At 39.0% G+C, this 21,207-nt stretch overlaps 1 protein-coding gene and 1 pseudogene across 2 annotated transcripts in view; both read left to right on the top strand.

Moving 5' to 3' along the window:
• CCSER1 (coiled-coil serine rich protein 1) overlaps positions 1-21,207 on the top strand; it is a 1,433,531-nt gene that overhangs the window by 1,144,222 nt on the left and 268,102 nt on the right. The window lies entirely within an intron of this gene.
• Positions 117-211, top strand: LOC127483394 (U6 spliceosomal RNA; annotated as a pseudogene).

Raw genomic sequence — 21,207 nt, 5'->3', positions numbered from 1 at the left:
TCTCCTGTCCATGGTGGTGCCTCCTCCACCAGGAGCTGTGGCTCCCCCATTGCAGGGACGGGACAGGGACTCCTGGGCCAATCAAACAAAAAATATGGAATGCTTCACAATTTTGCGTGTCATCACACATACCAAAATTAGAACGATACAGAGATTAGCATGGCCCCTGCGCAAGAATGACATGCAAATTCGTGAAGAGTGTGGTCTTTTATAAGGCATTTAAACTTCATTCTTAGTAAGCATTGCAATGATCTATGATTTTAACAAATTATATATTAGTAACTCAATGATTTATGAAATAGTACAATTTTATCCATTGTATGAAAGAGCCAACTCATTAAATATTTATGCATTCTGTACATCACTATATAATCTCTCTGTGTCATGATTTTTCTTTAAGAAAAATTAAAAGAAGGCAGTAGTTAGCCAAGTAGTTGAGACAGAGGTTAAATTGCCCTATCCCACATCAGCAGGCCTAGGTTTGATTCCCAGCTCCAGCCCCTAATTCCAGCTCCTTCCAGTGCAGATCCTGAGATGCAGTGGTAAATGTTCAAGTAATTGAATTCTTGCTAACACTGTGGGGGATCTGGATTGTTTCAACTTGGTCCAGCCTTGGCTGTTCCAGACATTTGGGGGGGTGAACCCAGTCAATGGGAGCTCTCTCTCTCTCTCTGTGTCTCCTAAATAAATAAATGAAAAATGATTTTTAAAAGAAAAGAAACAGTGTATGAAAGGGATCTGTGCAGATACAATACAGCCAAATGTTTTTACCCCTTCTAGTCCTGCTTTTCTTACAACTTCCTTGCCTTTCAAGCATCATTTTTATAATGCCCTATTTGTTTAACTCCCCCAGGAGTATTTTCTTTTTTCAAGATTCATTTTTTTTTTTTAATTTTAAAGGCACGGTTACAGATTGAGAGATAAATAGGAGAGACAAAGACAAGGAATCTTCCAACTGCTGGTTTATTCCCTAAATGACTGCAAGGGCTAAGGTTGGACCAAGCTGAAGCCAGGAGCCAGGATCTTGTTCTAGGTCTCCTGCATGCTTGGGCTGTCCTCTGCTGCCTTCCTAGACACATTAGCAGGGAGTTGTATCAGAAATGGAGCAGCCAGGACTGAACCAGTGCCCATATGGGATGCCAATGTCACAGACAGTGGTTTCACCTGATATGCCACAGCACCAGTCCCCATGAGAGAATTTTCTAACCCATATTCCATAGATTGTTTTTATTTTGAACCCATTACTATTGTGTAATTAAATCATAAGCAGATTTATAAATTCATTTTTGCTACAACCTTTGGTATACATCCATCATGAATTTGAATTTTCTTAGAAGAAACATTTTGCTGAATGGGTTATGCAATGTGGTGAAAGTATGGTACAACTCACATTAAGAGGAAAGAAGAGTAACAATTCTGTAACTACTGTAACATGAAAGACCTTTGCCTTAAGAGACTCAAAATGAATAATTTCTTGCTAATGGAAAATGAAGAAAACTCTGAATGCTTGAGTAGTAACTGTGATTTCTTTTTTATAATAATTCCATTATAATCACTGTTGATTTATTTGGTATTTGAAAATTTAAATTCATCAATAGTATATCAGAGACAATATTGATCATTTATATCCTTTATTATTAAGGCTCAAGAAGCACTGGTTTTCCATGATATTATTTTAAAAATACTTATTTATTTATTTATTTATTTGGAAGACAGTGTTACAGAGAGAAGCAAAGAGAGACAGAGACTGTTCTTCTGTCCACTGGTTTACTCCCCAGATGGCTGCAATGTGCCAGAGCTGTGCAGATCTGAAGCCAGGAGCCAGGAGCTTCCTCCAGGTTTCCCATGTGTAGGGCCCCATAGACTTGGGCCACCTTCTACTGCCTTCCCAGGCCATAGCTGGATTGGAAGTGGAACAGCCAGGACACAAACCAGTGCCCATACAGGATGCTGGCACTGTAGATGGCTGCTTTACCCATTGCAACACAGCCCTGGCCCCATGATATTCTTTTTTAAAAGCCATGCAGTACACTTTTTTTTCTTTCTGTCACTATCTGAGGTTTATGGAATGCTTTTAGCCAATGCAATCTGTGTCTGACTATTGAGCATTTTCTGTGTGTAGATGGTACCTCTCTTTGGTGCTGATATATTAGATATCATTAGTGATCTTGACTATTTTAAAATTTACTATAAATGAGTGAAACCAACATTTTTATTTGATTATTGTTTATTACCCTTGACCATATTCCTGCTGAACTATGGCCGTTTTACCTATTGAACTTTTGTCTAGTGGATAATTAAATTTTGACTATAATGTAAATTTAAAATATGTTATCTCAAAAATTTAAAAAGGAAAATAAATCTAAATATAATAGTAATAGCAGCTTCCTCACAGTGATGAACAGTTAAAGGGGGCTAACTTTTATAATTTGCGTCATGTCTGGTCTATGACATTAAATAAACTTAGCTAAAATAAGTAAATATCTTGGACAATCATGGTGTGTCCCTTAATCTTATTCAGTACAGTCTCATTTCAAAACTGCATCCTCTTTTCATGAATATCTTTGAAAGTATATATTTGATCTGTGCACATATTTGAAAATGTAGATGAAAAGAAAGAGATTTTACACTACTCTGCTGTACACGTCCTGAAATCTTGTTTACTAAACTGTCACTGCTCTATTTATGTTTTGGTGAACATTTCATTTTATAAAGATTGATAAAAATGTTTATGAGTGACAGTGCTGACCTTGCTGTAAAGGTACAGAGGGATATAATATCATGCTGCATATTAAAAGTTTTAGGGAACCTGGAGGTACTCTGAAGGAAATGTTCCAGAAAATGGTAAAGATCCATAAGCAATTGGGGTCAGTGGAAGTCCTTGTCACGGTAGAGGACATCAGAAACACGACTATCGATTGGAGAGGCTTGCAAACATTTTATGGGCAAGAAGTAGCGGAAAGTGCAAGATCGTTTGCTACAGTAGTATTCAGATGTGCCACATATTCCCATACAGGCTGTGCTTTAACTTCTTACTTCTTCAGTGGATCCTCAGTCCAAAAGCACATCCTACTCTTGCTTGAGCACATACATCTTTGAAAGGATATGTTAACAAAGAGCTTGAGGATTAGTGGCCTAAAATGTTAACATTGCCATTATACTATTTTTAAGAGAAACGTTAATCTATCATTGGTTGAAAAGGAATAACTAGACAGCAGTCATTTGCAGTTAAGCTCATAGGCATTAAAATATAAGAAATATATTTTGGTAGTCAAAGCCTTTTGTGAAAAAGATTTATTTTATTCATTTGAAAGGCGGAGTTACATATAGAGGGAAAGAGATTTTCCATCTACTGGTTTACTCCCCAAATGGCCCCAAAGGTCTGGTTTGAAACTAGGAACCTGGAACTCCATCCAGGTCTTCCATGCGGGTGGCAGGGATAAAAGCACTTGGGCCAGGGCCAGCACTGTGGTGTAGTGGGTAAAACCACCACCTGCAGTGTCGGCATCCCGTGTGGGCACCCTGTCTAGTCCCAGCTACTCCACTTCCGATCCAGCTCTCTGCTATGGCCTGGGAAAGCAGTCAGTGGAATATGGCCCAAGGCTTTGGGTGCCTGCACTCATGTAGGAGGACCAGAAGAATCTCCTAACTCCTGGCTTCAGATCAGCTCAGCTCTGGTCACAGTGGCCATTTGGGGAGTGAACCAGAAGATGGAAGACCCCTCTCCCTCCCCCTCTCCCTCCCCCTCTCCCTCCCCCTCTCCCTCTCCCTCTTCCTCTCTGTAACTTGCCTTTTAAATAAAATAAATAAATATTAAAAAAAAGTACTTGGGCCATCACCAGTTGCTTTCCTTGGTACATTAGGAGAAAGCTAGATTGGAGGTGGAGCAGCCAAGACTTGAATTGCTCTGATGGGATGCACATGCTGTAGGTGATGTCTTAACCCACTGTACCACAATGACTACTTCTAAGGCATTTTTAAATATAGAATCAAACAAATAAATTTATGAAATGTATTTAGCAGAATGTTTTTTGTCTATAAGTAGATTAAAGCTTACTTTTAAGTAAAATGGAAAGCAGTAATGAAAAATAATTTACATCATTTGAACTTGTTCAAAAACCTGGAATTTCTCAGCCTACTCACCAAACCTTGTGAGAACGTGAGCAGCCCAGTTTTTTAAGGACATTTTACACAGATATTATCATTTATATTCCCAATTCTTCCCCTTGTGTATTACTCTATAACATTTTCTCCTCTTCCTTTCTAAAAATAGCAATGAATTTTTCAAATGTGGAAAGAGGATATTTAAAACTTCATCCTTTTTAGCTGACTGCTCTATTATAATTATACAACCACCTGTCAAGAAATTGAAGTACATGTAGGTAGGTGTCTGATTGACTTGATACTTCTTTTCCTGTTAATAACAAGGTTGATATCTGTATGTAAAGTAAACAAACCAAAAGAAAATCTTCATGGAGGCCTCGGATAATCCTGTAAAAAAGTGTGCATGTGTGTGTATGTGTTCATTCACATGTGAACTCAATTGAGTTTCTTGACAGATTTCATTAAATAAGAAACCAAAAAAGCATGCAGTACATACTCACATCTGCTTGGTAGTATATTGATGTTTGAAGAAAATCCTTATCAAAATTTAATGACCCTAAAGGTGGATATTGATTTTCCTTTCCCCTCAGACTATTTTTCATTTGTGATATTGACTTGCCACAAATGAATGTTTGCTTAAGATACAGTATTACATGTTATAGAGCAATCCAACACAAAAGGCTTACAGCTCTTGTGCTCTACAAGGAACAGTGCAGCTCATGGATAGCAAAGGAATGTAAAACAAAGCTAAAACAAAGCCAATCTGTACTTTTTAGTATATATATATATACATTTTGCTTTATTTAATTTTTAGGTGTATAAGGTAAAACTCTTCAGTGTCTTGCCCATGTGAGTTTGCTTTTGGAGTAGTAAAGATAGATTATTGTCTGAGTTGTCTAGAGTTACCGTAACAAAGGGACACAAACTGGAATGCTTAATCAAAGTAAATATAGTGTGTCCCAGGGGCCGGTGCCGCAGCTTAGTAGGCTAATCCTCTGCCTTGCGGCGCTGGCACACCGGGTTCTAGTCCCGGTCAGGGTGCCGGATTCTGTCCCGGTTGCCCCTCTTCCAGGCCAGGTCTCTGCTGTGGCCTGGGAGTGCAGTGGAGGATGGCCCAAGTGCTTGGGCCCTGCACCCCATGGGAGACCAGGAGGAAGCACCTGGCTCCTGCCATAGGATCGGCGCGGTAGCCATTGGAGGGTGAACCAACAGCAAAGAAAGACCTTTCTCTCTGTCTCTTTCTATCCACTCTGCCTGTCCAAAAAAAAAAAAATAAATAAAAAAATAAAAAAATAAAAAAAAAATATAGTGTGTCCCAGTTCTGGATGCTACAGGTCCAAGGTCCAAATGTTGTTGTGGTCATGGTCCCTCTGAGAGCTCTTGGGAAGGATGTAGTGCATTGCCTCTCTCTGACCTCTCATACTTCCTTGACTTGTGGCAGCAGAATTGCAGTCTTCACTTAGGTGTCTCTTCAGATTTCCCCTTTCCATGAAGATGTTAGTCATATCGGATTAGGGGCCCACCCCACTACAGTGTTAGAGTTGAAGCTTGGCTGTTTTAAACTGGTGTGACTTTAAGTCCTGCATTCTGCAGTCCACTTATCTGACTGAGTCATTTGAACCCAGTGTTAACCTGAGCAGCTGTCATTTATTATTCTCTCACTCACTGTGCTTACCTTCTTTGGTGTGTTTTCTTGTAACACTTCCAGCAGTGTCTTGTTCTTGACCAACATGGCCATCTTGATGGATAATGGGCATTCCAGCTCCTTCATTCAGATGTGGTTGATCTCACTCCCCGTCCTGAAGTCTGAGCTCTCATTCTGGTATCAGAGTTAGAGAGCATTGTTTTTCTCTTCTCTACTAAACATGGAGATAAAATGAACACCTGTGTGGGTAGCTGAATGTGTCCGTAAGACTCAGTCGACCCCTAGATCCTTTTTATCTCGGAAAGCAGCCAGAAGGTGACTGCACTGAAACAAGCAGCTAAGTACTATCTTGAAATTGAATGCTGATCCCTTATAATCTAGAAGGAATAAATCTAGGGAAAATACCCGCTTATGAACTACTGTTTCTGACTGATTAAATTATGCACTGTAACTATTGCAATTATATTCATGTAGCATATGAATGTTTTGAAATCAAGATGTTTTATGAAAAAGATAGGATTCATTTGGCAGGTGTTAAAAAAGTTACTTCAAAAACATGCATTCATGGGCCGGCGCCGCGGCTCACTAGGCTAATCCTCCTCCTTTTGGCGCCGGCACACCGGGTTCTAGTCCCGGTCGGGGCGCCGGATTCTGTCCCGGTTGCCCCTCTTCCAGGCCAGCTCTCTGCTGTGGCCAGGGAGTGCAGTGGAGGATGGCCCAGGTGCTTGGGCCCTGCACCCCATGGGAAACCAGGAGAAGTACCTGGCTCCTGCCATCGGATCAGCACGGTACGCCGGCCGTGGCGGCCATTGGAGGGTGAACCAACGGCAAAAGGAAGACCTTTCTCTCTCTCTCTCTCTCTCTCTCTCTCTCTCTCTCACTGTCCACTCTGCCTGTCAAAAACAAAACAAAACAAAACATGCATTCATGTGTGTAACTCAAGAATGATATAAATGTACCCAAACTTCACATTATATCCCATAAATTGGCTTATTATTATATGTCAAATAAATTTTGAAAACATATCCATATGTAGCTTTGGTTTAAATTCTCCAAACTCTTTCAGAAACCTTACCCATTTGCTAAAAAGCTGTGCATGGACCCACTCTATTCAATAAATGATCATCAAACTTTATGTAGTAACTCTTTACTTCTCTGGAGTTTTTTTCTTTTTTGCTTTTTATTTTTTTTTGGAGTTTTTTTTCTGCTGCTGGTAAGAGCTATCAAAATTATAATTTTTGCTTCTCCCAGAGAAGTACTAGTTTCGTTGTTGTTACTAAATGAAAACATTTGAACACAGATTTTTTTTTTATTTCAGAGTATTAGAATGTATTATTATTGTATTTTTTTTTGCAACAGAAGCAGCAACTACATTTCTACATTTATTCGTTTCATCTTTTCATTAAATATATGTTATTATACTTGTATATTTGTTATCAAAATTCTGTTATGGAAACAAAACTAATCTTAATGTGCTTAATATTTGGGGTCTTTTTTTTTTTTTTTTTTTGACAGGCAGAGTGGACACTGAGAGAGAGAGACAGAGAGAAAGGTCTTCCTTTTCCGTTGGTTCACCCTCCAATGGCTGCTGCAGCCGGTGCACTGCGCAGATCCGAAGGCAGGAGCCAGGTGCTTCTCCTGGTTTCTCATGGGGTGCAGGGCCCAAGAACTTCGGCCATCCTCCACTGCACTCCTGGGCCACAGCAGAGAGTTGGCCTGGAAGAGGGGCAACCGGGACAGAATCCGGCGCCCCGACGGGGACTAGAACCCGGTGTGCTGGCGCCGCAAGGTGGAGGATTAGCCTAGTGAGCCATAGCACCGGCCGGGTCATTTCTTTAATTCTCAGTAGTCCTATAAATGTCTGGCAGATGTTTCCAGAGTTAACTGTAAAATCACAGACTCACATCCCAACTAAGCATTTTTAAACACTTATAACAGAAATACTGGTTACTGTTTGATTTCAGCAAATGCAAAAATACAGTTGGATATTCTTCCAATAAATTTCTCATTTAACAAATTTTGCAGACACATGTTTTATGCAAAGTATTGCTTGTCACTTAAAAGTGTTATTCACTTTTTCTTCTCATTGTCAATGATTATAAATGTGACTTGTAGTTCTGTACAGGATGATTAGTGATCAAGTTTTTTAATAATGAAAGTGAAAGAAAAATGATTTTGATTTTTAAAACAGAAACACTAAGAAACATAAAAACTCCAAAGATTGAAATAAGTTTGCTTTAATAGTGGAGTATAGTTTTTAGCACATATACAGATTTATTTTGTAGAACATTTTATAAGTGCTCAATAGGTCATCCCTTAAAATGTTCTTAGTAATAAAAAGCTAATTATTTACTGTTAATAGTAGGATGGCTATATTACTTCTCTAGCTTCCTCCTTCTACCGCATTGTATGTTATGGCTATGCTGGGCTTACTGAAAGTATTGCTTTGAATATGATATTCGTGATCTCAACACATGCAAGAAGATCATGATAATTTTATATCATAAAATTTTTAAGGCCATTTAAATTTAAAAAAACAAAGGAGATAGAGCAATGCCTGGTAGATTTTCATCATTCAATACATGCTATCCCTATACATATTTGAACTATGCTTATTCTGACACCCAACAGCTATGTCTTCTTAGGTATGTATATTCGATTTTGAGAACCAATAGCGCAAGTTATCATAAATAATGAGAAAAGCAAGGTGATTGCTGTGACATTTCCTATAAGTAGCTACTCACCATGAGACAATCTTTAATTTGGCAAAAGGCCGTTGCCGGCGTTATACTTGTCTGCTATAATTATGCACAATCATGTCTAATTAAAGCAGTGGCCTGGCGCCATATACTTCTGGGTGTTCTGATCCTGCTGTGCCTAGTGGGATGTCAGAACATAAGGAAAGGAGCCAATGAGTGGGTAAACAAATGGTGCTTTTGCCACCCAGGGCTAGAGAAACCTGAAGTACACAGAGAGAGTCCAGAAAATGAAGCAGAGGAAAGCATTGAGACTGGGTTTTATAGATCAGTGTTATGGATGGCTTCTTTATAACATTTCTTCTTCACTTCTTTTCATATAAGGGCTCGTATATTTCATATCATGTCAAAGTCACATTGTCAAATTCTATAGACTTGGCTAGAAGTTCACACATGATGAAAATCATCTTATTTGGAAATAATAGAACATGTGTATTGGTGGTAGACAGTTAATGATCACAGAGATTTCCTTTGATAATGTTATCTTCAAATCCTGAAAATCAGTAGTGGTTCATTCTGCTCCTAGAAAAGAGGCACTTTGTTCTCTTAGGAATGTGGTCAAATCTCATGTTGTTTGAAAATATTGGGGAAAAAAGCAGATTTCATTTTGTTTTTAGTTTACTCTACCTCCAAGTTTTCTTTTATTCTCTGCTGCATTCTTCATGTAAATGTTTGTATAATCTGATTTTATTTTTTTACTCAAGAAAAGCTATTCAGGAGTAGATATCTTCTACAATAATGTTTTATAGCAAATACAGTTTTGAGAGATGATTGAAAATGTGACACTAGAGGAATTCTAAGGTTGTCTTCCTGATAGTCAAAATTTCTGAAAAGTACTTGCTACCTGTGTGGCATATTCCATCTGGCCAAGACCATGGCTGACCTCCATCTTTCTTTCTCCCTCTCTCTGTGAGTTTCTTTATTTATTATATATTGAAAGGCAGAGTTACAGAGGGAGGAAGAGAGAGAGGGAGAGGGATAGGGAGAGAGAGGGAGAGAGGGGGAGAGAAGGAGAGAGAGGGAGAGGGAGAGAGAGATTGAGATTTTCCATCTGCTGGTTCAATCCTCGAATATCCTCAATGGCCAGGACTTGGCCAGGATGAAGCCAGGAGCCAGGAGCTTCATCTCCCACATGGTTGCAGGGACCCAAGAACTTGGGCCATCTTGTGCTGCTCTCCCACATGCATTAGCATAGAGCTGGATCAAAAGTGGAGCAGCCAGAACTCAAAGCAGAGCTCATGTGGGATGCTGTCATCGCAGGCAGCAGCTTAACCCACTATTCCACAGTGCTGGACCCTTCCTGGGAATTCTTTGAAAAATGCAGATAAAATACATCAGAAGCAATGTGCACAATCTGAGCATTAAGAAGACAGCTGTTCAGCTGTTTTGGAAATCTAGCATGTAGTTGAAAGAGAATAAGGACACAAGAACATAGTAAATGATACATGAAAATCACTAAGTTGAACATTCACTGTGTTTGGACATTTGGACAGAAATAACATTTAAAAATAGTATCAGAGAGAGTAAAGATATACAGTGTCACTTGTTCTTTTCTTCTCTAGAGTAACATACATAGATTGTAAGGAAAACTTTATTGAACCTCGAAGACATACTGAAGACACCACATAGTCACATAGTTCTCATTTAATCCTCACAGCAATCATATTTGGTTAGCATTACTCCCGTTTTAATCATGAGATAATTGAGTCTGTGGAAAAAATATCCTTTTCTTCCCTTCTGATACTATTGGTAAATGGCAGGAACACATTTTAAGCCCAGGAAATGGGGAAGGTGTTTGATCTAGTTGTTAAGATGCTGATTAGGCTGCCCTTGGCCCTCACTGGAATGTCTGGGCTGATTTTCAGCTCTGGTTCCTAATTCTGGCTTCCTAATAATATGGACCCTGGGAGACTGCAGATGATGGCTCAGGTATTTGGTTACTGGCCATTCATGTGGGAAATCTGAATTGAGTTCCTGTCTTCAGCTTTTGGGGAGTGAACTAGCAGGTAGTATCTCTCTTCCACCCACTAGCTCTTTCTCTTCTTCCTTCTCAAATATATAAATAAATAAAATTAAACCCAGGAATTATAGCAAACTCAATTTCTTTTCTTTTTTTTTTTTTAATTTTTTGACAGGCAGAGTGGACAGTGAGAGAGAGAGAGACAGAGAGAAAGGTCTTCCTTTGCCGTTGGTTCACTCTCCAATGGCTGCCGCGGCCAGCGCACTGCGGCCAGCGTACCACACTGATCCGATGGCAGGAGCCAGGTACTTCTCCTGGTCTCCCATGGGGTGCAGGGCCCAAGGACTTGGGCCATCCTCCACTGCACTCCCTGGCCACAGCAGAGAGCTGGCCTGGAAGAGGGGCAACCGGAACAGAATCCGGCGCCCCGACTGGGACTAGAACCCGGTGCGCTGGCGCCGCAAGGCGGAGGATTAGCCTAGTGAGCCGCGGCACATTTTCAATACCTCATTATCTATTCAGACCCAATAGGTAATCTAAAAAGTTAAATTGGGGCCAACATTGTGGTATAACTGGTTAAGCCTCCACCTGAGTGCTAGCATCCCACATGAGCATTAGTTCAAGACCTTGCTGCTGCACATCTGTTCCAACTCCCTTTATTGACTGGGAAAGCAGTAGAAGATGGCCTGGATAATTAGTCCCCTGCCACCCATGTGGGAAACCTGGAGGAAGCTCCTAGCTCCTGGCTTCCTCCTGGCCTAGCCCTGGCTATTGCAGTCATTTGGAGTGTGAACTAGTGGATGTCGCTCTCTCTCTCAATCTCTCTCTCTCTCTCTCTCTCTCTCTCTCTCTCTCTCTCTCCTATCTCTGTAACTCTGTCATTTAAATAACTATTTTTAAAAACTAAATCATAATGATATGCTGAATAAATTTTAGTAGAAAAAATCATTAGGAAACAAAGAAACTTTGCAGGCTCACATGAATTACTTGCTTTTATCCTGATAATGCTTCTCCACATTGAGGGCATTGAGGACAATGTGGCTGTGCTCATTTCAGTCTCAAGGGAAACTGCTACAGAGGGCCCTGAAATTGTCCCCTGAGGAGTATGTAAGATGACCAATATCTTGGCCATGGTAGACTTTGAAAGCACCAGTAGGACAATCATATGCTTTACCTCCTGTCTGCAAAATAACTCCGCCTTTTCAAATACACTGCCAACCTTTCTCCTATGGAGTGAGGACCATCTGTCTTCAACATCAATGGACCAAAGTGCTGTAGATGGACTGGAGACTCAACCAAGGTTTCATTGGTGGTTTTCCCTTTACTCTAGTAAATTAAAATTTTTTGTGAGACCTGGTTGCTTCACTTGTTTGACTGAAACTGCTTCCTCCAGCTTGATACTAAAATACACTGTTCTAGGGAAGGTTGTGGGTCCTTCGAAGGATTGTTAAGTATCAAAGCCAACAGTTTCTCTAAAGTCCCTCTTACATTTCTATTAGAAAAGTTACTTGTGAGCTGGCACTGCGGCTCACTAGGCTAATCCTCCGCCTTGCGGCGCCAGCACACCGGGTTCTAGTCCCGGTCGGGGCACCGGATTCTGTCCTGGTTGCCCCTCTTCCAGGCCAGCTCTCTGCTGTGGCCAGGGAGTGCAATGGAGGATGGCCCAAGTCCTTGGGCCCTGCACCCCATGGGAGACCAGGATAAGTACCTGGCTCCTGCCTTCGGATCAGCGAGGTGCGCCAGCCGCAGCGCGCCTGCCGCGCCGTCCATTGGAGGGTGAACCAACGGCAAAAGGAAGACCTTTCTCTCTGTCTCTCTCTCTCACTGCCCACTCTGCCTGTCAAAAAAAAAAAAAAAAGAAAAGAAAAGAAAAAGAAAAAAGAAGAAAATTTACTTGTGTTGTGATCTTCAATCAGAGATTAGATTTTACATGCACACACACACACACACAGTCTTAGATACCTTATTTCCAAGTGCTTGTGTGATCTCCATAGATACATACTTTTCTAGGCAAACTCCTGAGGCTCTTCAGGGAATAAAGCTGACAGCCCCACTCTCCTAAAGCTTATATTGGTGGGGAAAAGGAGTATGAAATAAATAATGGTTGTAATAGATAACGAATAGACAAGGTAAAAGATAATGAGGAGGTTGTGGCACATAATTTTAAATAAAGTCTTTACTTTTTGAAAAGGAGGCATTTGAACAAAGATTTTTAAGAGGTAGGGAAATTAGCCCTGAGAGCATCTGAAGCCGAGGAGATAATGCCCTAAGGCAGAAGCACACTCACACAGGTGAGTTCCGCTAGAGCATTGTTGAGGAGATGGGGTGGGAAAGATGGAGATGTCCCTAGCTGGGTCACATAGTATGTTTTCTGTTTTTCAAAATAGTTACGTATAGGTTTATGGGGTACTAAGTGGTGTTGTGATATAGGTTTACATTGTGGAACCATTCAATTAAGCTAACTAACATATCTCTAAATTTATAATTAATATCTTTGTACTGAGAACATTTAATATCTACTCTTTCCGTGATTTTGAAATCTATAACACATTGTTTTTGATTCTCATGCAATGCAATAAATTACTAGAACTTATTTTGCCTGCTTCATTGAAACTTTGCACTCTAACATCTTCCCTTATCTACCTTTCAGGAGATATTTTAAAGATTTATTTATTTATGTGAGAGGAGGAGGCTGAGAGAGAGAGAGAGAGAGGTCTTCCATCCGCTGGCTTCCATACACTGCTTCCATCCAAATGGCTGCAATGGCTGGAGCTGGACTGATCCAAAGGCAGGGGCCAGGAGCTTCTTCCTGGTCTCCCACGCAGCTGCAGAGGCCTAAAGTCTTGGACCATCTTTTACTGCTTTCACAGGCCATAGCAGAGAGCTGGATCGGAAGTGGAGCAGCTGGGATGCAAATTGGCACCCATAAGGGATGCTGGCATTGCAGGTGGCAGCTTTACCCTCTATGCTACAGCACTGGCTCCTCAGGAGATTTTTAATCCTTTAAACTGAGGGAGATGGGAAGCCTTTGAAAAGTTCTGGGCAAAGGAGTTCCATGATGTGACTCTGGCTACTGTAGTGAGAGCACACTACATACAGGAGGACAAGGGTAGAAGAATATTTTACTACTTAAGAGATGATAGTGGTGCTTTCCCAGACAGTAGCTATAGAGTTAGGACCAGGGCATTTCTTGACAGATTGGATGTTAGAGAAATGAAAGAGTTCTGAATAACTTCAGGATGTTGAACCAAGCAAATGGAACGATGTATCTTCCATTAATTGGCTACAGATGGAGCCAGTTTTGGACAAGACTTCAATTTAATTTTGGATATGTTAATTTCGAGAATAGTCTTCATGCAAGTGATTAGTCATTCATATAAAGTAAGCAGTTACTATGGTTTGAGCAACACACAATTGTATTCTGTGAAACTCATGTTGGAATTTAATTTTTATTGTGAGGGATTAGGAAAGTGGGAACTTAATCCAGCTGTAGCGTTTAGAACTGCAGCCTTTGGGAGAAGATTAGAATTGATAAGGTCATTGGGATAGAGATTCCAGGATTGAATATTGGCGGCTCTAAAAGAAGAGAGAACAGAGGCACCTCCTGGGTGTCTTGTCTGAAAGAAAGCCATCACCATATGCAGCCTTGTGACCTTGAATGGAAACTCTGAGCCAAAATTAATCTCCTTTATTTATAGCTTACCTGCTATGTGGTATTATGTTATTAACCACAGAAAATGAACTAAGACCACAGTTCAATATCTAGATCTAGAGTTCAGGGTAAAGACATGGACTGGAGATATATATTTGGGAGATAACCACTATAATGATATTAGAAGCCAAGACTTCTGTTTACTTGATTCTTTCCACATAGCACTTGTCACTATTAAAATACAACTTACTATTTTCATAAAGTAACTAAAATACTACATATTTTACATGCTTATTTATCATTTCTAGTTTTTTTTTTCTTTTAGCCAGATAGAATTTCCAGATGCTAATGCTTGTTCTGCCGTATGCTCGGATCCTAGAAAAGTGTGGCAAACGATTTCTGTCAATAAATGTTGTGATTGTTTCTAGCCAAAGCCAAACTTAGGGATACCCCTTACATTTCTAGTATTGACTGCTTCCCAAGTCTTTCACATGGTTGCTCTTCTGAATCCAGAGGCATAGTCATTGGGTGCTCCCAGCACTCATTTCCCTGAGGTTCCCATGCAGATACCGTCTTGTCATGCACCAATGCTTTCGAGTTCTATTTGCCTCCAGACACTCCCTGAATTAAAACTGTAGTTGGTTCTTATGTGGTATGTGTGCGTGTGTTGGAGGGAGTTGTGGATTCAGTCTCCTAGAAAACTCCCAGGCAAGCATACTTTTACTCATCATTATTAGACACCTTTTCTACTGAAGATGCTGAGGCAAAGATATGAAAAGATTTTCTAGATTACTGTCATTTCCATTCAAATCGGCATGTGACAAAGCTTGCTGTATATCTATGGCTCATGATAGTATTTAATGTTTAAATTCAATGCAAATATACACTTTCTGAATATCATTTGACAGGCCTTGTGCTGCCACCCACATGAGACACTTGATGGAATTCCTGACTTTCGGCTTCAGTCTGGCCTAGCCCTCATTGTTGTGGACGTGTAAAGAGTGAACCAGGAGATGAACGATTCTGTGTCTCACACTCAATCTCTTTTTTCTCTCTGTGTGCATCTCTTTCAAATAAATAAATATGTTTAGAAAATGAGAAAATAATTTTTATATTTATAAATGATTCACTATTTTAGTAAAACCAAGAAAGCACAGTTTTACATTCCTATTTTAAACCTGTCTTTCCAGTACAATGTATTCCTATTTTTGAATCTATTTGCCATCTTGAAAGATAATAGTCAAGTTCAGTCTACTATGATTAAGACCAATTTTCCACTACTAATCAGCATTTAAGTGAAAGTTTGAATTGTACAGTAATGATTTTTGGAATTTTTATGGGCTGAAAGGGAAGCAGAAATGATTTCATTATAAAATGTTTTTTTAAAAAGCTTTAGAATTACGATTCTTTTTGCCTTGTCTTTTATTTCAGGATTAGTTTAAATTCATTAAGACACCTCTTGGGATGCCAGCATCCCATTTCAGAGTGCATAGGTTCAAGTCCCAGCTCTGCTCCTGTTTCCAGCTTTCTAATTAATTGTGCGGTGCACCCTGGGAGGCAGTAGGTGATGGCTCAAGTACTGGTTTCCAGACACCCACCTGAGAGACCTGGATTGAGTTCCTGGCTCCTGACTTCCACCTGGCCCAGGCTCTAGTATTGTGAGCATTCAGGACAGCCCCCAGCATTGCAAGTATATCCCACCTCATCCTTTCTCTCACCCTACCTCTGTCTTTCAAGTAAATAAAATAGGTTCAGTCCAAACCTCTTCCTTTGTTATTTTAGATCATCCTAGAAAAGTTAATTAATTTGATGTAAATCTCCAGACTAGTTAATACAAAAGGATGGTCTTGATTATTATCCCATAAATATATTTCTAAACTAAACTAGTTTTGACATTATAGGCCCTAAAAGGAAGGCTATGGTAATAACAACTTCATGCTTTGTCTTATTTTATCCTGATTTCTATTTTGTTGAATTATGCCATTATAAGTGAGAAAGGGTCTGTAATTTGAATCATTTAAGAACTTGTAGCTTCAGTGGTCAAAATTTATCCCATGACCTATAACTAATGGGAGAACCTGGTTTTAGAGACTCAACGCCCATATCACGCAGGAAGTAGAAATCACCAGAAAGGTGCTGATTCTGCTTACAGCTCAACGAAAGCAATTGTGAATTTCTGGTAAAAAGCGTGTGTACCCGAAAGCAACAGTTTTGCCTTATGATGTGTTTTTGTTATTTGAAGTCAACCAATTTAGCAATTTCCTTTATTGTCCATGAAAGACACTTCTTAAAATTCCCCCTTTTATTGGAAAATAGATGCATTTCTATTGACGTTTGATGTTTTTCTTTTAAAAATTAAGAAAAAATAGAGTCACCTATATACTTTGTTTCTCAAACGTGCTGTCATCTCTTCCAGAGTGGGCAAAACCTCGGAGCAGGCACACCTTCCCAGCCTCCCTCCTCTTACCAGAGACTCACAAGTCCGTCACTTCTTCAAAGACACCTTCCAATTGATATTTTAGTCTCTTATCACACCATGTATTACAGTAATTTTCCAATTTACAAGTATGGCACATGTGTAATTATTTGATGAATATCAGTCTCTCCAAAGTGCAAATTCCCTAAGGACAGGAAATGTATGTTTACTCAGGATTTCCCCATTAGTGTTACATGATGAAACAGGGAGGATTGAAAAAAGGCACTGAATGAATATTGGATGAATGAATGAATTATTTAAAATGCCACTGAATGCAGAGTCATTTATAAGAAAAACAACGCTTCCCCAGAATTATTTTGCCCTTAGCAAGATTACAATTTGCAGCACTATATTGATATGAGCAAAGAGAAATGTACATTTTCTTTTTTTTTCTTTTACCTTTAAAGATGCTGATATTTTAAAGGAGTTCTCACTGCACTTATCTGCTCCTGAGTTTAAGTAAATGAGTTGCTCAATTTAGTTTTTCCAGTAAATTCATTCCAACTCAATAATTGTATGGGTTTCAGATATCTAGGTTTCTAGATTTCAGCCCCTCCTCATGTTCTCTATATGTTGATATCAAGTGTGATTTTGAAAAAAAAAAGATAAAAATTTATGAATAATTTAATAAAATGTTTACTTACAAAGCAAATCTTCTATAGATTTTACTTTAAATTCCTAAAGGGAGGGGGCCTGTGTCTTGTTTTGTTCAATTTGTTTGCCTGAGCTACTGTATTAACTAACTAGTAAATAACAGTTGCTCAATTAAACATTTGTCAAATTAATTAATCAAAAACAAATGATAGGGACAGGCATATATCCCACCAATTAAGATGTTGTTGAAGCATGGGCAGGAGGAAAGGTAGGGTGGAACGTATCACTATGTTCCTAAATCTGTGTACATGAAATTCATGAAACTTGTATAACTTATGAAAAAAACAGCTGATTAAGATACCCATGCTCGGCCGGCGCTGCAGTTCACTAGGCTAATCCTCCACCTTGCGGCGCCGGCACACCGGGTTCTAGTCCCGTTTGGGGCGCCGGATTCTGTCCCGGTTGCCCCTCTTCCCGGCCAGCTCTATGTTGTGGCCAGGGAGTGCAGTAGAGGATGGCCCAAGTGCTTGGCCCCTGCACCCCATGGGAGACCAGGAGAAGTACCTGGCTCCTGCCATCGGATCAGTGAGGTACGCCGGCCGCAGCGCACTGGCCGCGGCGGCCATTGGAGGGTGAACCAACGGCAAAGGAAGACCTTTCTCTCTGTCCTCTCTGTCTCTCTCTCTCACTGTCTACTCTGCCTGTCAAAAAAAAAAAAAAAAAAAAAAAAGATACCCATGCTCCACATCAGAATACTTGGTTTCAGTACAGTTCAGTACAGTGCAGTGGTTCCTTCTGATCCTATAGTGAAAGCTCAAGTAATTGAGCTCCTGCTACCCACATGAGAGACCTGGACTGACTTCACAATTCTTGGCTTTGGCCTTCCCTGGCCCTGCCCATTGCAAGCATTTGAAGAATAAACCAGCTATGTGAGCTATCCATTTTTCTTTCTCCAGCTCGCAAATAAACAAATGAATAATTTAAAAAAACAGATTATTTTATTTAAATGAAAGAGGTACATAAATTCTTATGGATTTCTACATGAAAGTATGTTGAGATAATTCAGATTATGTTTTAAGCACAAATCTGCTTTAATTTAAAGAAATAGCTCTGAAAACATTTTGTGACAGTTTGAGCAGACATGGCACTTGGTAAACATACCAGAAGAATAAAAGAAAATTCAGAGAGTATGCTCAAATTATAAGTCTCATGCTATCTCACTTCTGGGTATATAGCTAAAGGAAATGTAATCAGAGTTCAAAAGACATACCTGCACGTGGTCATTGTAGCACTAGTCACAATAGCCAATCTATGGAATCAACCTAAGTGTTCATCAGTGGGTGAAAGGATAAAGAAAATGTGGTGTATGTACACAATGGAATATTACTCTCCCATAAAAAGTAAAATATTCAAATTTGTAGCAAAATGGATAAATTTGGAAATTAGAGAATATTTTATTAAGTGAAATAAGCCAGACACAGAAAGACAAATACTACCTGTGTTCCCTTATATGTGGACGTTAACATACATGTATGTATATGTCTTTATATGTCCTTTATATCTTTACATGTTCATATATATATATTCAGTTTGAATTTAAAGTGGTGATTATTAGAGGCTGGAAATTCTGCAAAGTGAAGTGGAAGATTGAATAATGGCTGTTAAAACACAGTTGGGTGGATCCATTAGTTTTTTGTGTGTCTTGCAGCAAAGTGGGGGTGACTATGGTTCATGGTGAGGTATAATATTCTGTATAACAATTGGAACAGAGTAGCTGGTAGTCTCCAAATATGAAGAAAATACAATAGCAGCATGCCAGTGGGCTGATATGATTAGTCTAAGTTATGCATGTCTGATGAAAGTTGCATTAAAATGTACAAGGATGATATGATAATGCAAAATTTAAAACATATATTAAGCTGTACCTTACAAATATACAAAAAACCCAGAACAGCAAGTCCTTGATCAACTGAACTTGAAGGCCAAAAATAGAAATGGGGCAGTTATAGTTTTGGAATCCAAAATGGTCTTTCTATACGATATCAGTTTAAAATATAGCATCAAAATGAGTTTATTCTTTCTATTTTAAAATATCTTTAGAGTGTAAAAAAAAAAAAAACAAAAAACAGAAATTAATTGGAAAACTTGGTATAATACTAATGGTTAATAGCCATACTTGTAAAAGAGGATGCCCTTAGAGTAGGCATTTTGGGTGGAGTTTGCTATAGCCAACAGGAAGAATTCCAACAAGGCTGGAAAGGCAAGGGATCTGGCAACCATGAGGACAGGTGTTTGGTGACAGGCCAGGCTGCCTTTCAGTGCAGATAAACAGATGGTCTCCATTATGAATAGCTGAAGAGCAGTGGTTCTTAAGCTTCAGTTTGCATCACACAAAAACTTGCTTAAAATGCAGATTTATGGGACTCATTTTCAGAGTCTCTTATTCTATATGTTTATTGTAGGTTTATATTATTCCCAAGACTCTACTTTTAACTACCACTGAAGAAAATTCTGATGCTTGTATGAATTTGTTCAAAATCACTAAAGATCTAAGAAACATTGGATTAAATTTTTAAGTAAATTGAAATTTTACTAATGAATTATTACCTAATATGCAAACACACATCATAATGTAAATAGAACTCTTCTTTTATATTTTTTATTTTATTTTATTTTACTTTTAATTTTGATCTAAATTATAAAAGTTTCATGTATTTCATATATACAGATGTAGGAACATAGTGATACTTTCCCCCATCCTCCCTCCTACCCATGCTCCAACCCTTCTTCCTCCTCCCTTTCACATTCCCACTCTTAATTTTTACATAGGTCTATTTTCAGTTTACTTAATGATCATAAAGTTAACCTTTCACTAAGTAAAAGAGTTCAAGAAATAGTATGAGAACAAACAAACAACGCTGTTCCTTAGTGTAAGACACACGGGCTGTAAACAATCATCAAATTTCAAAAATGTCTATTTTACTCAAATACATTATATTTCAGATATTCTATTAGCTACCTCAGATCAGGGAAAATGTATGAAATCTGTCTTTTTGGGACTAGCTTATTTCACTAAGTACAATGGTTTCCAGTTGCATCCATCTTGTTGCGAAACACAGGATTTATTTTTTTTTTAGTAGCTGAGTAGCACTCTTTGGTGTGTATGTACCATAATTTCTTTATCCAACCTTCAGCTGATGGACATATCTTAGATACTGTGAATTTGACTGCAATAAATATGGGGGTACAGATAATTCTTTCATATGCTAATTTCTTTTGGTTTGTGAAAATTCCCAGGTAGGGATTGCCAGGATCATATGGTAGATCTGTATTCAAATCACTGAGGTATCCCTATACTGTCTGCACCAATTTACATTCCAACCAACAGTGGATTAAGGTACCTTTTTCCTCATGTCCTATGCAGCATTTATTGTTTGTTGATTTCTGTATGAGAACCATTCTAACTGAGGTTAGGTGAAACCTCATTGTGGTTTTGATCTGCATTTCCCTGTTGGCTAATGATCCTGAGCATTTTTTCAAGTTTATTTTGGCCATTTGAAATTCCTATCTTGAAATGCCAGTTTAAGTCCTTTGGTTGTTGATTTGATTATAAGTGCCCTGTAGTATGTTTTGAAATCAGGTATTGCAATGCCTCTGGCTTTGTTTTGTTCTATAAGATTGTTTTAGCTATTTGGGGTCTCTTGTGTTTCCTTTTAAATTTTAGCATCATTAATTCTAGATCTGTGAAGAATGTCATTGCTATTTTGATTTGGATCCCATTGCATCTGTAAATTGCATTTGGTAGTATGAACATTTCAATGATGCTGATTCTTCCAATCCATTAACCTGAAAGATTTTTCCATTTTTAATGTCATTTTCTATTTCTTTCCTACTGTTGTATAATTTTAATCTTGGAGATCATTGGCTTCATTGGTTACATTTATTCCAAGTTATTTGTTTTTGGAGCCATTGTGAATGCAACTGGTCTTAAAAATTCTTTCTTAGCCATGCCCTTGCCTT

The sequence above is a fragment of the Oryctolagus cuniculus genome, chromosome 8 (genome assembly GCF_051225735.1).
Source record: "Oryctolagus cuniculus isolate XC-2025 breed Fujian yellow rabbit chromosome 8, ASM5122573v1, whole genome shotgun sequence".
Classification (NCBI taxonomy): Eukaryota; Metazoa; Chordata; class Mammalia; order Lagomorpha; family Leporidae; genus Oryctolagus; species Oryctolagus cuniculus.
The sequence above is the reverse complement of the archived record's forward strand: the minus strand, read 5'-3'. Positions and strand labels throughout refer to the sequence as shown.